The sequence below is a fragment of the Physeter macrocephalus genome, chromosome 6, assembly GCF_002837175.3.
Source record: "Physeter macrocephalus isolate SW-GA chromosome 6, ASM283717v5, whole genome shotgun sequence".
Lineage (NCBI taxonomy): Eukaryota > Metazoa > Chordata > Mammalia > Artiodactyla > Physeteridae > Physeter > Physeter macrocephalus.
The window spans coordinates 27,672,703-27,688,359 of record NC_041219.1 but is presented as its reverse complement, the minus strand read 5'-3'; the positions used below and the strand labels follow the sequence as shown (position 1 = coordinate 27,688,359).

Below are 15,657 nucleotides of genomic sequence, written 5' to 3'. Positions count from 1 at the left end.
GACACAAATGGCCAGTCGGGAGGACTGGGACTGGCTTAGTCTGTCCATCTGTGGGTTGGTCAGACAATCTGCCCACAGTTTCTGTTTATAATTAAAAATGAATTTTAATCTTTTCTGTGTCTCACCGAGGAATACCAGTGAAATAATAATCATAGTATTTATCAGCAGCTTAATTTACCATGTGCCAGGCACTGTTCCAGGTCCTTTGCATTTATTAATTCATTTAATCCTGACAGTAACTTAATGAGGTAGAAAGTATTATTACCCTCATTGCACAGAGATGTTAAGTCACTTGCTCAAGGTCATACAATGTAGTTAAGCCAAATTTGCAATCTAGGCACTTTTACTTCAAAGCCTGCTGATTCATGTCCTGTAAAGACAGTTTCTCAAAATTTGCTTTTCTCTCCTCCCTAATTCTGATAACCTGTGGCTGCTTCAGAGCCTGTTATTTACCAGCCCCCACTTTTTCCTCCCCCCCTACTCCAGGCTCTCCCAGACATGCAGCTACAGGGTCTTTTATGTCTTTCTCATTCCCACCTATTGTCCAAAGACTAATTCCTGGTTGGTCTCTCTCTCTCTCTCCCCCATCTCTCATTTTATCCTTTTTTGGGGGGGCGGGGAGGGGTAGGGTCTAATGTGAGGCCATAGGGGGTCATGGGACAAGGGCCCTTGGGTTGCTTCCATCCCACTTGCTACCCTGAGAGTAAAAAAAGACTCAGTCTTCTTGGCTGTGATCAGGGGATGGTGTGTTGGCTCTCCTGGTCCTGGAATCAGGTCCCACTTTTCCAGCTCCTAAATCGTGCTACGGAAAATCGTCAGTTCCAATAACCAGCTTTTCTGGTGGCGTGGCCTCGGAGTTTAACTGTACGTTTAGCAAGGTAGTGTTCTCTTTTTATGGGTATAGTTCAAACTTGTAGGCTGCTGTTGTAGCTAGCTGCAGGAATGTTTGCCTTTACTTAATTTTAATAGGCAGCTGTGTTTATACTTGTTCCTCAGTTTGAGCAGTAAGGAGTGTATGAATATGATTCTTTGGAGGACTTTTCCCCCAGAGGGAAAAAAGAGTACATTGTACTTTTCCAAACAGTAAATTTTAATTGAGAAGGAAATGTAACTTCTAGAAGTTTGGGGCAGGTTTTAGTCTTAGGCTTTACTTTTGTTAGCATTGTAAAAGAAATCTTAACTCCTTGTGAGAAGCGCCAAGTTGACAATTCCTGGAAATGTTCATGTTCTATTTATGCTCAGCACCATAGCAGAGAGGGTGGCGACACTGTTACCAAAATAAAACTGCTGAGATGTAGTAAGTGGCAAACGAGAGCTTATGGTTTTATAACCTAAATATAAGACTTTTAAAGCATCTCTCAGTCCCACCATTTGTCCATAAGGTATATGGGGGCTGAGTGGTAATGGTGCAGTTGTTATGGAGAATTACAGAGCAAGCAGAGCACATCTGTTGGGACTTGCCCTGTTGTTAGAACTGGGGAAGGTTAGAGCCGGAAGGTACCTCAGAGACTTTACAGATGAGGGAACTAAGAGATGCAAATCAGTCAAACATGTATGTGGGCTCTTTGGTTCAACCAGTAGACCTCCTGCTAACATAAGCAAAAGTGGAAATTTCTCTAACGTGCACTGGGTAGTTCACAACTTTGAAGTAGTTGCTGAAATTTCAGGGCTCAGTAAAGGCAGGAGTCAGGCAACCCTGGGGATTTCTGGGCATTGGTGACCATCTCCAGCTCGGTTCCTCCACTTTGTCTTCTCTCGATGTTCAGAGTCTGGTTGGCCTAGGCTGAGTCATGAGCCCTTCCCTTAGGACACCAGAGTCACCTGGAGTGGGGAAGGGACAGTTCCGAAAGGAAGAGGTGAAAGCTCATTAAGAGATGTCTGCTGTACTATATCACGCCCATTCTTTGTATATTTAACAGGTTCCACACTTGTGGGCCTGGGGAAAGAACTCGTAGCCCTTTAAGGAAGGAGAATGTTCTACATCTTTTTTCTTTTTTAAAAATAAATAAATTTATTTATTTATTTTTGGCTGAGTTGGGTCTTCGTTGCTGTGCGTGGGCTCTCTCTAGTTGCGGTGAGCAGGGACTACTCTTCCTTGCGGTGTGCAGGCTTCCCATTGCGGTGGCTTCTCTTGTTGTGGAGCACGGACTCTAGGCATGCGGGCCTCAGTAGCTGTGGCACGCGGGCTCAGCAGTTGTGGCTCGCGAGCTCTAGAGCGCAGGCTCAGTAGTTGTGGCGCACGGGCTCAGTTGCTCCGCGGCATGTGGGATCCTCCCGGACCAGGGCTCGAACCCGTGTTCCCTGCATTGGCAGGCGGATTCCCAACCACTGAGCCACCAGGGAAGTCCCTGTTCTACATCTTAATATAGCAAGGCCCAGGTTGAAGGCCAGAGGTGGTAGGAAGAGTAAAGGTAGCCTAAGGGGTTTACATATATAAACTCACTTTATCCTCATAGACCTTTGAAGTGGGTACTATTACTGTCAGAGATAAATCGCCCAAAGTCACACAGCTCAATAGTAGCAGAGCTGAGATTTGAACACTGACAGTCTGGTCTTCCAGTCTTATTGATCACTAGGCAATTCCAGTTCTTGGTTCTGATTGGAGTCATGTGCCTTAGATTACCGGACCTGGGCTAGCCACAGCTTCTTTATTTCCTGACCCCTTTTTGCCCTGGGTCTCACCTGTGGCCAGCATTTTCATGCTTTTTCTTTTTTGGTTGTTGTTTGTTTTTGTTGTTGTTTACCAAATGGGAGATTAAAAGAAATACCAAAGAGGATAAAAATTGTTTTCTAAGAAATGTGATTAGACAAAGATTTTAAAAGAGATTGACATGGCAATTTTTGTTCTTTGAGTCTTTAAACTTGTCCCTTCCCTTTCAATTTCTTTTTATTCTCAATTAGTCATTTGATGGCCTCTCCTATTTGTTTGAGCCCTTTTATTCCTTCATGTGTCTGTCAGGATCTATTCTAGAGACAAAAACCACATAGTTATTTGAATAAGGAAAACTTAATATAAAGAATTATACACTAGTGAAAAGTTAACAATGGTTAACTACTAACAGAGGTGAAAGAGGTCTCCAAGGAATACAGTAATAGCAAGTGGAAGAAGCTACTTTTTCTAGGGCTGGAAGAGAGTACAGGTTGAAGGCACTATGAGCTTGCACAAGGCCCCTCTCCACCCCCAAGGCTGTGGTTCAGACCTCACTGGAGGTGAAGTGACTGCCACATGAGTATGCAGCCTGCCGGTGGCCAGGGAACTAGCCAGAGGTTTCAGGCTGGAGCTGGTCTGTAAGAGCAGCCCACCAGGTTGAGAAACTTGTTAGAGAATGTGGGTAGAGCAGAGTTGATTCTCAGAAAGCAGACTGCTGAGTGGTAGAGAAATCCCCTGGATAGTGAGCACCTTTTGTTTCCCAAACACCACTGGCAGTAGTACACTTCAGAGGGGATAAAGCATCCCAAACCAGAATGAAAAGCCCCTTCCTCTGCAATGGCCTTGCAGTATCCCTCTAGTGCCCTCTACTGATGAAAACTAACACTGCACCACCTGACAAAGGAGAAATGTTCGCAGGGTCCAGCCCCAGTATCACAAAGCAGGGCAAAGAGGGTGAATACATTGTATTAGCAAGAAGTAATACATTGCTAATTGGTGCACCTCATCTGTAGAAGGATGATAGTACATAAATCCCGAAGTACTTCTTGGAAGCTGATTCATTCATTCATTCATTAGGCAACATTTATTATCTACCATTGCTGGCTGTTCTGCTAAGGCTTTGAGATTATGATTGTCATTGTCTATTTTTCTGTGTTCCTCCCTGCAAAAAGAGTGCAGTCTTCTCTAAGGCAGAGGCTGTTTTTATCTCTGTACTTGCAGAATCTATCTAGCATAGTGGTAGATACATGTTAATCCTCACGTTTATTGAATGAATGAAGGAGTGACTATAAAGATGAATGTAAAGGCAGAGTAGTACCCTCAAAGAGTTTATTTATTTTAATTTTTTTTAGTCTTTTTTTGACCGTGCTACACAGCTTGTGGGATCTTAGTTCCCTGATCAGGAATCGAACCTGGGGCTCCAGCAGTGAAAGTGCCAAATCCTAACCACTGGACTGCCAGGGAATTCCCATCAAAGAGTTTAAATTGCAGCTGGGGAAAGGTAGAGGCAAGTACTTAAGTACTGATATAATACGGTATTCTGGTTATCTTTAGTTGTGTAACAAGCTACTCCAAAACTTAGTGGCTTAAAATAACAGTCCTGTATTTTACCCATGAATGTGCAGTTTGGCCAGGGCTCAGGTGGGACACCTCATTTCTGTTTCACCTGGTGCCAATTGCGGTGGTTTACCTGGGGCTGGAGGATCCATTTCCCAGGTGGGTTGCTCACATTTCTGGTAAATTGGTGCTGCTTGTTGGTTTCTCTCCACGTAGGCCTTTCTACAGATAGCTGGGGTTTCCTCTCAGTATGGTGGTTGAGTTTCAAAGGGCAGGGAGTAGAAGCTGCTTGTTTCTTAAGTCCTGGATCCGGATACTGGCATAGTGTTGGCTTTCACTGTGTTCTTTCAGTTAAGCTGTCCCAAAGCCCAGATTCAAAGAGAGGAGATAGAGACCTCACATTTCCTGGGGGGTATGTCAATCATTTGGGGGCCTTACCGTACTTATCAGATATAGTGGTTTAAAATATGTATATTTCTTATCATAAATGGGAAATTAGCTGCCCTGTATGAAAGTGACTTGTAAATTAATAACAAATGTTATTTGATGTTGTTAATGTTTAACAAAAAAGTTTTTAAAAGTGAAAACAGATTTTCTTTCCGAGTATAAAAGCAACACGTATTTGTTGTTTAAAAAAAAAGCTCTAGAAAGATATCAAGAAAATGGAAATCACCCATAATCTTATTGCCCAGAGATAACCACGGTTTATAATAAATGAGTAGTGAAATGCAGTATTTGGGTTTTTACCACAGGAAATTTTGTTTTAGAAGCTCTTTCTTTTCTGAACTCTAGTCATTTTGAGAAAGTTATTATTGATACTAACACTGAAATCCATGTGATGCTAAATAAAGAAAAAAATTCAGATTATATGTATGTGTGTAAAAATACATACTTTTCTTCAGAGAATGAAACTTTCTGAATCAACCTGAAGTAGTCTTTTCACATTATTATTAATGCTCGTTGCTATTTGAATTAGCAGAGGGTGGGTGTGGGAGCCCTGGACTTAAATGACCTTCTGCAATGACTCTTAAGGAACTACGAGTAGTATTTTTCACTCTGCCATTTAAAGTATTTTTCTGTTTATCTTTCTGTGAGTATTCTATTTCAAAGTGTTGCACTAGATTATTATATAACCTGATTTTTTCAAAGACTCCTGTTTGTATGCTTTTAAATACTACTACATTTCTAAATCTTTCTTCTTCGCTGTTTTTCCCAAACTGTTGGGCTATAGGTGATTAAGCCTTCGCCTGTGGCATGTTAAGATATATTGATGTCCTTCAAATTGACTAGATTTGTAAATATGTTAGTGTTCTGAATTGTAGATTAGATTTTTTCCCCCTTGCCCTTGGAAAGGCATTCCTAATACCTTTTTTCTTTTTTAAAAACAAATCAGTATATTTCAAAGAAACTGTTAAAACCTTTGGCAGAATAGTCATATCCCACGCCCCTCACTCTTTATTACCAGGGTAATACCGTAAACCGTTGTAGGAGGGGCTGGATAAGTCAGAGAAAAGAGCAGGTATGAGAAACACCAAAACTTTGCTTCCTGCATGATGTCAGCAAGCACTTATTGAATATCTACTATGTGCCAGGAGTTAAACAGGTATACAAAAATTAAGGTATAATCCCTGCCCTCAAGGTGTTCCAGATAAATGAGATGATACATGTAAAGTACTTAGAACAGAGCCTGGCATATATTACACATTCAGTTAACATTTGCTGAATGTTAGTTAGTAAAATTCCATAGGAGGCATACAACTAGGAAAAAATGTCTAAAAAGTCTTCTTAGGGAGACAGTAATGAAAATATGGTTGAGAAGCACTGGATGGGAAGGACTCGTTACCTGATTGGACTCTGGGCTGAGGGAGAAGGAGGATTCTGGGATGACTTCCAGGTTTCTGGTTTGGACACTTACTGAAATTCACCAAGACCGGATAAACAGGAGGTATGGCTGATGTACAGATTATGCTCGTTGAATTTAAGCTAGTAGTGACTCACAGGTATTGGGCACTTATTGTGAGCCAGCTCCTTTAGGTGCTTTACAGTTGTCAGTAGTGCAAAGTAGATACTATAATATTATTGTTCCCATTTTAAAGATTAGGAAGCTGAGACCCAGCCCAGGGCCACATAGCATTTCCTTTAGTGAAAATGCTTGGTAAGCTTTTGGAGATGTGGGTCTAGGTTCAGGACGGAGTCCTGCTTCTACCTTTTGTTTGCTGTTTGACCTTGGGGATTATTATTATTTTTTTCTCTGAATATAATTCATTTGTGTGTAAAATAGAGCTGCCTCTTGCTCTTCTCCAAGAGTAGTTGTTCAGGTTAAATGAGAGGAGATATGAACACATCTTCTAAAGCGTATGTGTATATGTAGGTAGTATTTTTTTTTTTTTTTTGCGGTACGCAGGCCTCTCACTGTTGTGGCTTCTCCTGTTGCAGAGCACAGGCTCCGGACGCGCAGGCTCAGCGGCCATGGCTCACGGGCCCAGCCGCTCCGCGGCATGTGGGATCCTCCTGGACCGGGGCACGAACCCACGTCCCCTGCATCGGCAGGCAGACTCTCAACCACTGTGCCACCAGGGAAGCCCTAGGTAGTATTTTGAATGTTAGCTGGTACCCCACAGTAAATGCCATTTTCTCCCTTGCTGTACTTCTTACCTTTCCCCTCTGTGTTCAGATAGCTCCCAGAGGTGTTGGAAGGACAGAGTGAGAGCCTCCCACCCTCATCCCTCCACCATTTTTGTTGCAACTACGTCCATATCGTCTGATTCTTCCCCGATCATCCATCCCAGAAGATGACTCAGGAAGCTTTTATTTCGATGGGTTTTCATGAACCTTCTCCCATCTAAACACAGTGATTCACTTCGCAAGCTGTAGTCATTTGACTTCTGCCCCTTACACCTGTTCTCACAGAGGTCATCGGTGGCCTTTGGTTAAGTCGATCGACATTTTTCAGGTTGCCACTTGCTGTCTTGGCAGCATCTGACGTTGGGGGCCACTCTCTCATTCTTGATGTTGCCTCCTTCGTTGGTCGTGTTTTTCCTCCTGCCTCTCCATCTACTATTTCTTAACTTCTTAGTCTGCTTGCCTCTTAAATGCTTGTCTTCTCCTGAGTTCTGTCACATCCTTCTTCTCCTCTCACTGGCACCATTCTTCTTGGGCAAAGCCCATCTGTACTCATGGCTTGATGACCACTTCAGTAAGAACTGCTTCTAAATCTCTGTCTCCAGCCCAAATAGATAGCTGCACTCCAGTCCTCGGTACCTTAGCTCAACATGGCCAAAATATGACCCCTCATTTCACACATCAAACTTCCTCCTCCTCAGTGATACTTATTTTTCTCCAATTCAAAAATATATTCCTATATATGGGCTTTTTTTTTTTTTTTGAGTTCCCCAACCAGGGATTGAACCTGTGCCCCCTGCAGTGGAAGCGTGGAGTCTTAACCACTGGACAGCCAGAGAAGTCCTAAAAGTGGGATTTTTTTATTGTTATTTTATTTTATTTTTTTTTAAAGCACTTATTCCAGACATCACTTCTTTCTTGAAGCTTTGCATGACCCCTTCATGGCTAGCTGAGAAACTCCTCTTCTGTGTTTCCAGAGGGCTTGGGGCATATTTCTGTTATGGCACATCCATACTATGTTAGAGTTTTGTCCTCAAGCATACTATGAGTTTGGTGAGGGCAAGAACTTAGTTTTACAACCTTATAGACTCAGAACCTAACATGTTGCCAGATACCTAGTGGGACCAATAAACGTTGGTTGAATGAGTGATCTGTGGTAGCCTTATTTGCTCCCCTCACTTCCCTCTTAATCTCTAACTAAGTACCATAACTATTTATATTAGTTTGCTAGGGCTGCCATAATAAAATACCCAGGCTATGTGGCTTAAACAACAGAAATTTATTTTCTCATAGTTCTGCAGGCCGGAAGTCCAAGATCAAATTGTCAGCAGGTTTGTTTTCTTCTGAGGCCCCCTTGGCTTGTAGATGACTGCCCTCCTGCTGCCTCTTCACGTCGTCATCCCCCTGTGTGTGCATCCTGGTGTCTCTCCGTGTGTCCTCATTTCCTCTCTTATCAGGGTACCAGGCAGGTTGGATTAGGGCCACCCCAATGGCCTTGTTTTAACTCAGTTACGTCTGTAAAGACTCCAAGTACAATCACAGTCTTAGGTATTAGGGGTTAGGGTTTCAACGTATGAATTTTGGAGAGGCCGTTCAGCCCATAACACTATTATTGCTTTTTGAAAAACTTTATCTTATTTTTCAGCTCATCCTGGATAGGCAGCAGATAATAACTCTTTAGTTCTTGACCCTCCATGAGAGTGATTCTTTGGCATTTCTTAGTGGTTTCTATTTAGTGTTTGCTGAATACCAGCCATTAGCCATTCATTTTACCAAACTTGAAACAGAGTTTGTTCTGGTCTCTGTGTAGCATAAGTTCTGAACTGTCTGTCAGGGTATTAATTCATTTTATCAGCATTATTAGTCACTGTTGTAATAATGAAATCTCACATGGGGGGTGGTGTTCCTTAACTTCCTTATTGCTGAAAATTTCACTTGTGGAGGTACAGGTTAAGTATAGGAGTGGGTACAGCAGTCAGAACCCTTGAAGCCCAGCTCTGCCCAGGACCAAATCATTTTAAAGATGAGGGGAATTCAAAGACTGAAGATTTGAGGCTTTCAGGATTGGCCCCTTTGAACTGATATTCCTAGGAACACTGTACAAAGTAAAAGCAAAATGAAAGTCACCCCCTCCAACATGCACATATCACAGGAGACTTCTAACAACACGACTCCTTGCCTGCTAAGAGAATAGTTTTGTGCACATAGTAAGTAGCCTTGGTTCTTCAGTTCTGGGCTCCTTCATTAATCTGCAGTTCGGCTTTCTTACAGTTTAATCTATAGCCCATCCCCCCGGCTGGTTACTAGCTGACTTCCCTTTTACCCCTTCATTTCCCACAAGTGCCCTAGAGTTTTGGCCTCCTGCTTCTTTCTTCCGTTCTCCCTTCCCCAAATACTCCCCCACCCCCCAGCTGTCACCTCCTTTGCTTGGGTTCCTCTCCCTCAGGCTGCAGTCTTGTAATCTCTCACGGGCATCCCTTCTTCCTGTTTCATTCGCCTTCTGTTCCTTACTTCTTTCCTTCTCCAATGGCCTTCTCCTTTGAGACATAGGCTGAACAGTTTCCAAGCTCATTTTGACTTTTCGTTGCTACTTACCTTTGCTGTAAAGCAGGGGTTGGCAAACTGTGGCCAAATCCTTGTGAGCCAAATTCAGTCTACTACTTGTTGTAGCATGGCCTGTGAGCTAAGCATGGTCTTTCTATTTTTAAAGAAACAAAAACGAAACAAGGGGCTTCCCTGGTGGCGCAGTGGTTGCGCGTCCGCCTGCCGATGCAGGGGAACTGGGTTCGCGCCCCGGTCTGGGAGGATCCCACATGCCGCGGAGTGGCTGGGCCCGTGAGCTATGGCCGCTGAGCCTGCGCGTCCGGAGCCTGTGCTCCGCAACGGGAGAGGCCACAACAGAGGGAGGCCCGCATACCACACACACACACAAAAAAAAACGAAACAAAAGAATATTTCATGACCTGTGAAAATTATATGAAATTCAGATTTAGTGTCTATAAATAAAGTTTGCTTGGAAGGCAGCCGCGCTTGTTTGTTTATCTGTTGTCTGTGGCTGCTTTCACGCCGTGCCAGCAAAGCTGGGTAGCTGCAGTAGAGACCCTGTGGCCCGCAAAGGCTAAAAAATATTTACTCTGGGCCTTTACAGATGAAGTCTGCCCATTCTTCGTATAAAGAGTGAGAAGGGCCAGAAAATAACCTTGCACTGACAGCAATCAGCTTTGTTTACCTTTCTTTTCTTGGTGCTTACCAGAGAGCTGGATTAAAGCTAATACTTAGTTCTAAAATTGTTTTGAGAGTCAAAACCGGAGAGGCCTTTCTTCAGGGCAGACTTTTCCTGTGAAAGTATGTCATTATCTTTGCCATTTCTTGTGACTAAAATTTTGCCAGAAGAGATTTGTCATACCAGGGCCATTGAACCTTTTCTTTCATTTCTAAAATTGTACATAAGAGAAGAAGAATTAGGTAAACCAAACAGATAAAACTCCTTTGTACTCTGCACATTCACACCAGGATTTAATTTCAGCTTATCCTGTATACTCACTCATGGTTTAGTCTCAAGATTTTTAAGTATTAGGGTGATGAGATAATGTTAGCATTTAAGTACTAACCACAAAAAGAGTTGAGCAAGATTAGCAGTCATGAGCATTTGCCTTTTGTTTCCATCCATTAGGTATTTTGCTATTTCCTTTTACAACCCCCCACCTTGTCTTTGTTTTCATGTCTTTTAAAGGAAATTATCACTGACACTCAAACCTCCTGACAAGTAATGCCAAGCAAGGGTAAGAATTTCTTCCCCTTCATTCTCCAGATAGCCATTGTGCTATTTCTGTCTATTATTCAGAAGTGTGGCTGTATTGGGTTTCTCAACCCTTTAAGGCATTTGTTAACAATACATTTTGAGTGTTCACAGAGTGCTGTGGGCTCCAAAAGGCATCAGAGGATTTCATCAGAAATAGAAGGTAGAACAAGGAGTCTGTAATCGCTACCACAAGAGAGGGGTGACATGTATGTGAAATTCTGAACATTTAACAGCAGCCTACAAAGAAAGACCAATGGATGGAGGTCCACCAGAGCATGCAACACGAAGGCGTGGTCTCAGTGGGGTGGGGAGGATAAAGTAGGAAGTGCTTCTAGGGTGACACTGGGTTTTATGGAATGTAGTCATTGCTTACCCGGGAAGAAGCCAGTCCAGACAGAGTAGGTGCTGAGTATTTTCTCCTAGACATCTTCTCAGGGTGCCTTGCTGGATCATTAAACCCATCATGTTGCAAATGGAACGAATTTTTCCCAATAAATCCAGCTCCTCCTCCTGCCTTTAGTCTTCTCATTCATGTCATTTTTGTTTTCTGAGTTATATACCTGCCCTCTTTACAAAGTAGGTTCTTGAATGAGTGGGTTCTGTGAGGGGAAGGACAACACATAGATTGTTTGGTTCAAAGGAAGAATTGATATATTTTTTTAAAAAGCGAGACAGGTTAAGAGAGAGAAGATGCGTTGGTGGATGATCTTGTTTTCTAAGGACTGGATTTGAGCTTGATAGGGTAGTGGAGTGAGCCTGGAGTGTGAGGAAACTGGCCTAGGGAGAGAGAACTCTCCCAGCTCCCACCTTCCAGGGCTGACTTCAGTAACTGCCCCGTATCTTCCAGATTTCCCCAGATTTTAGTTGAGATTAGAGACTTGCATTGCATCACTCATCGTAACTAAGAAAATCCTTCCAGAGTTGGCTTCAGGTTGGTTCTGCTGCTAGGTCCTGATAGTGATAGGCTTTGATGGGGGACTGAAAATCCCACATTTGAGGTGGCATCCGACTGTGGCTCTACCTGACATGACTCTGCAGTTTCCCTTGTGAGAGAGAAATGTCTCCACCTGTTCTTTGACTCCTTTTCCCCGTCTTCTTGCCTCCAGGCTTCTTAGAGCATGGTTCACACTGTCCCACTGTTCCTTCCACCCTTTCTGTACACTCTACGAAACAAACAAGCAAACAAAAACCCCACAGCCCTTTTCAGCCCAGCACACCGTATAGGTGCTGTGGTGGCCTGCAAATGGGAATGCAGCTGTTGGTCTTTGGCATTATTGATGGTTCTCTGCAGGGCCATGAGAGCAGTGGTCCTGGACAAATAGGATAAAATCTCCCACTCCGAGGTCACTGGTTTTTCCGCACTCTGCGCCATTCAGATTTGGTAAACTCCATTCTGATTCATTCCACAAAAGGCTTAAACCATTTACATTGTTTTGTTCAACTCACTCAGGAAAGGAAAGCATAGACATTTTAATTGTTTTACAACAGTGTTTCACACCTGCTACAGACTCCCACAGCCAGCCAAATGCAGATCTTGGCTCCAAGGTTGCTGACCGCATGCTGTGTTCTTGAGGGCAGAAGTGAAAACCGCCCAGGACAAAACAGCAGTTTCTCTTTAGAAGGTGAAGGGGAGCAGAATAGGCTGCCCCCAGATGTGCTACTTTGGCATGTGGATTATTTTGAGCTGAAGGGAATCAAGGCCCAGCGGACTGAAGAACTTTTACCTCTCCCTTAACTATCCACAAGAATTTAGACAGGGGGTCTGGCCCAGAAAGAGAGCTATTAGCAGAGATAGCTTTTTATCTGAATGACCTTATCTGTTTGGCAGGGCAAATATCTATTTATGAAACATCTGGTCTTCTTATTGTCCTGAGAATTACTCTCTTCCCCTTTGAAGCCCCAGACTCCTAGCCCATTCTTTAGCTCAGGAATCTATATAAGGCTCAATCTCCCTGCTCACCCTTGGGTCTCATATTTTTATGGGGCTCCAGTACATGTAAAATTAAATTTCTTTTTCTGCTGCTAATCTGTCTTAGGTCAATATAATTATTAGACCAGCCAAAGAACCTAGAAAGGAAGAAGGAAAACTTTTTCCTCCCCTACAAAAGTAAGAAAACAGGTGCCATGAAGGAAAGAGGTGCCAATTAGGTATTGCTTTTTTTTCCATATAAGATCCTTTTAATTTAAAGAGCATTTGAAACAATAAGGATTTACTGTATAGCACATGGAACTATATTCAATATATTGTAATAACTTACAATGGAAAAGAATCTGAAGCTGTACACCTGAAACTAACACAGTATTGTAAATCAACTATAGTTTAATTAAAAAAAAGAACTTTTTGAGTAATTGAGAATATAATCAAAAGGACTAGAAATCAGGTGATCTAGGCTCAGATGTTTCCTGTTTCCTACTAGTTCTGTGTCCTTAGACAAGATTTTAAAAAGAAAAAACATTTTACTTTGAAATAATTTAAGACAAGTGCAGTAAAACAGTTCCCAGGTACCCTACACTCAGTCCCCATTCCCCTCCCACCCCACAATGAAAATATCTTACATAACCATAGTCCACTGCCAAAACCAGGAGACTGACATTGATTTAATACTATTAAATACATTATTGGGATAGTTTTTACGTGTACTCTGCGTGTGTGTGTGCAGCTCTATGAAATTATGTCACGTGTAGATTCGTGTATGCTTTTGGTTTTTAATGCACACTTATCTTGAAATTATTTTGAGCCTTTGTGTAAATAAGTAATAGTAGCAAAATAGCGAAACTGGAAATTATTAATTTGGAAATCTGAATTTAACACTCTTAATTAAAAGACTTCTGGGGGCTTCCCTGGTGGCGCAGTGGTTGAGAATCTGCCTGCCAATGCAGGGGACACGGGTTCGAGCCCTAGTCTGGGAAGATCCCACATGCCGCGGAGCAACTGGGCCCATGAGCCACAACTACTGAGCCTGCGCGTCTGGAGCCTGTGCTCCGCAACAAGAGAGGCCGAGATAGTGAGAGGCCCGCGCACTGCGATGAAGAATGGCCCCCGCTTGCCACAACTAGAGAAAGCCCTCTCACAGAAATGAAGACCCAACACAGACAAAAATAAATAAATAAATTTATTTAAAAAAAAAAAAAAAAAGACTTCTGGATTAGGAAGTAGGTCAGGTTCTAATTCCATCTCTCCAACTGGAGAAGAAATGAGGGAGCTATACCAAACAGAAATCTTGATTTCCCGTGGTTCCAGCCAGGCACGTAGAACTCATCCTTCTTTCATCTTGGGCTGACCCAACTGTCCTCCCCAGCGTCTGTCCCATGAGCAGGGCTTCTAAAATATCCCCCACATCTGTCTGCTAGTCTCCTTCCCTTGCCTGGATGACTGCAGTAGCCTCACATGGACTCCCTGTACAATCCATTTTCCATTCAGCAGCCACAACCATGTTTTAAAAATACAAACCAGATTATGTTGTTCCTCTGCGTAAATCCTCCTCCAGTGGCTTCCCACTGCCCCGAGAATCCGATTGGAGCTCCTGCCCAGAGCCACGAGGCCACTGCGGTGGGCTGCTCCCATCCCATTGACGTTCTCCTGCCTTATCACTGTGCTACAGCCTCGCAGTCCTCCGTTGTCTGTCCAGTTCGCCACCGTAGTCCTCCTTGTGGGCTTTGTTCTATCTCTTCCCTCCATCGGGTATGCCTAGCTCCTAGTTTTGCTGTGATAACTAGCCCCTTCTGGACACTTATTTAGGTGTCAGTCCAAATTAGACACCTCCCAAGTCACTTTCTATCATATCATCATCCTGCTTTATTTCCTCCATAGCATCTAACATAATCTGAAACTAACCTCTGCACTTGATTTTTAGTCTGGACTTGTTTTTACTTGACTAGTGAGTTACCCTTCCTTTGACTGTAAGCTCCTCGAGAAGTGGGGTTGCAGTAACTGTTTGGTTCACCTTCCATCCCAGAGCCAAGGACAGTGCCTGCCCCATAGAAAGCATCAATAATTATTTTTTGAGTAGGTGCTTTAAAGCACCAGGTAATCACAGAGGTTGTTGAAATTGAAAAAAATTAATTAAGTGAAATAATTTGATGTTTAAGATTATTAATTTTTTCCCATATTTAGGACTCTGAGAACATTGTGATTAAATTCCTATGTACTATGGATTCCCTTTTGTGTGCCTGTGTGTTAGTAATAGGTCTTTTTCGGAGGCAGGACCATTTTAGATGGGAAAGAGAAGTCCTCTGTACCCTGGTGATAGGTTCCTGTTTGCCTGAACATGTCAGACAGACCACCTTATTGCTTTGAAGTGGTAGAGTTGAAATTCCCCCCATTCACTTCCCCCCCATCAGCTGAGCTTTTGCATTAGAGAAGACCATTGAGCAGGTTTTCATACAGAAGGTGCAAGAAACTTAGTATCATGTGGTTTGGCATTTAGCCTGACTTGCTTTCATTATTTAGTTTAGGTTGAACACATCCCTTTTCTTTTGAATTTAACATGTAAGAAATGGCTCCCAGAACTGGAAGACATGGAGCTGCTAATGTTCTGACTTAAATGGAAAGAACAGAATTTATGTCCTCTGCTTCATTTCTTAAATTCCTGTTTAACTTCCATTTTATTGATTGTCAGAGCCACATAACCAAATTGTCACTCTATTTACTTTTGATGGTGTTACCAGCCACTTGTGCCATTTAAGCAGTTTTAGAAATGTAATGTAGTGAAGGAATATAAATACATATGTTTTTAGGCATGTGTTATGCTGAATTAGTGATTTACTGCTGCTGAAGGAATGGTTTTTGTGTGAAAGAAATGGTTAGTCTTTCACTGACTATTCTTATCAGAGGTTAATACACTTTCTCTTCTCTGATTAAATTCTGGAGTTCTCTTTTGAAAAATACATGTACCCATATAGCTTCCAGTGATGTAAATGTTGATCTTTTGGTTCCTTTTGTTATGTTTTTATTGTTGTTACTGCTAATGAATTAATTTCCAAGCAAATATATACTTGTAAATCTGGAAGATGATATTTTTCTCTT

General features: G+C 42.5%; 1 protein-coding gene across 1 annotated transcript in view; it reads left to right on the top strand.

Annotated features, from left to right (window-relative positions):
* Positions 1 to 15,657, top strand: part of CRADD (CASP2 and RIPK1 domain containing adaptor with death domain) — a 190,884-nt gene that overhangs the window by 9,366 nt on the left and 165,861 nt on the right. The window lies entirely within an intron of this gene.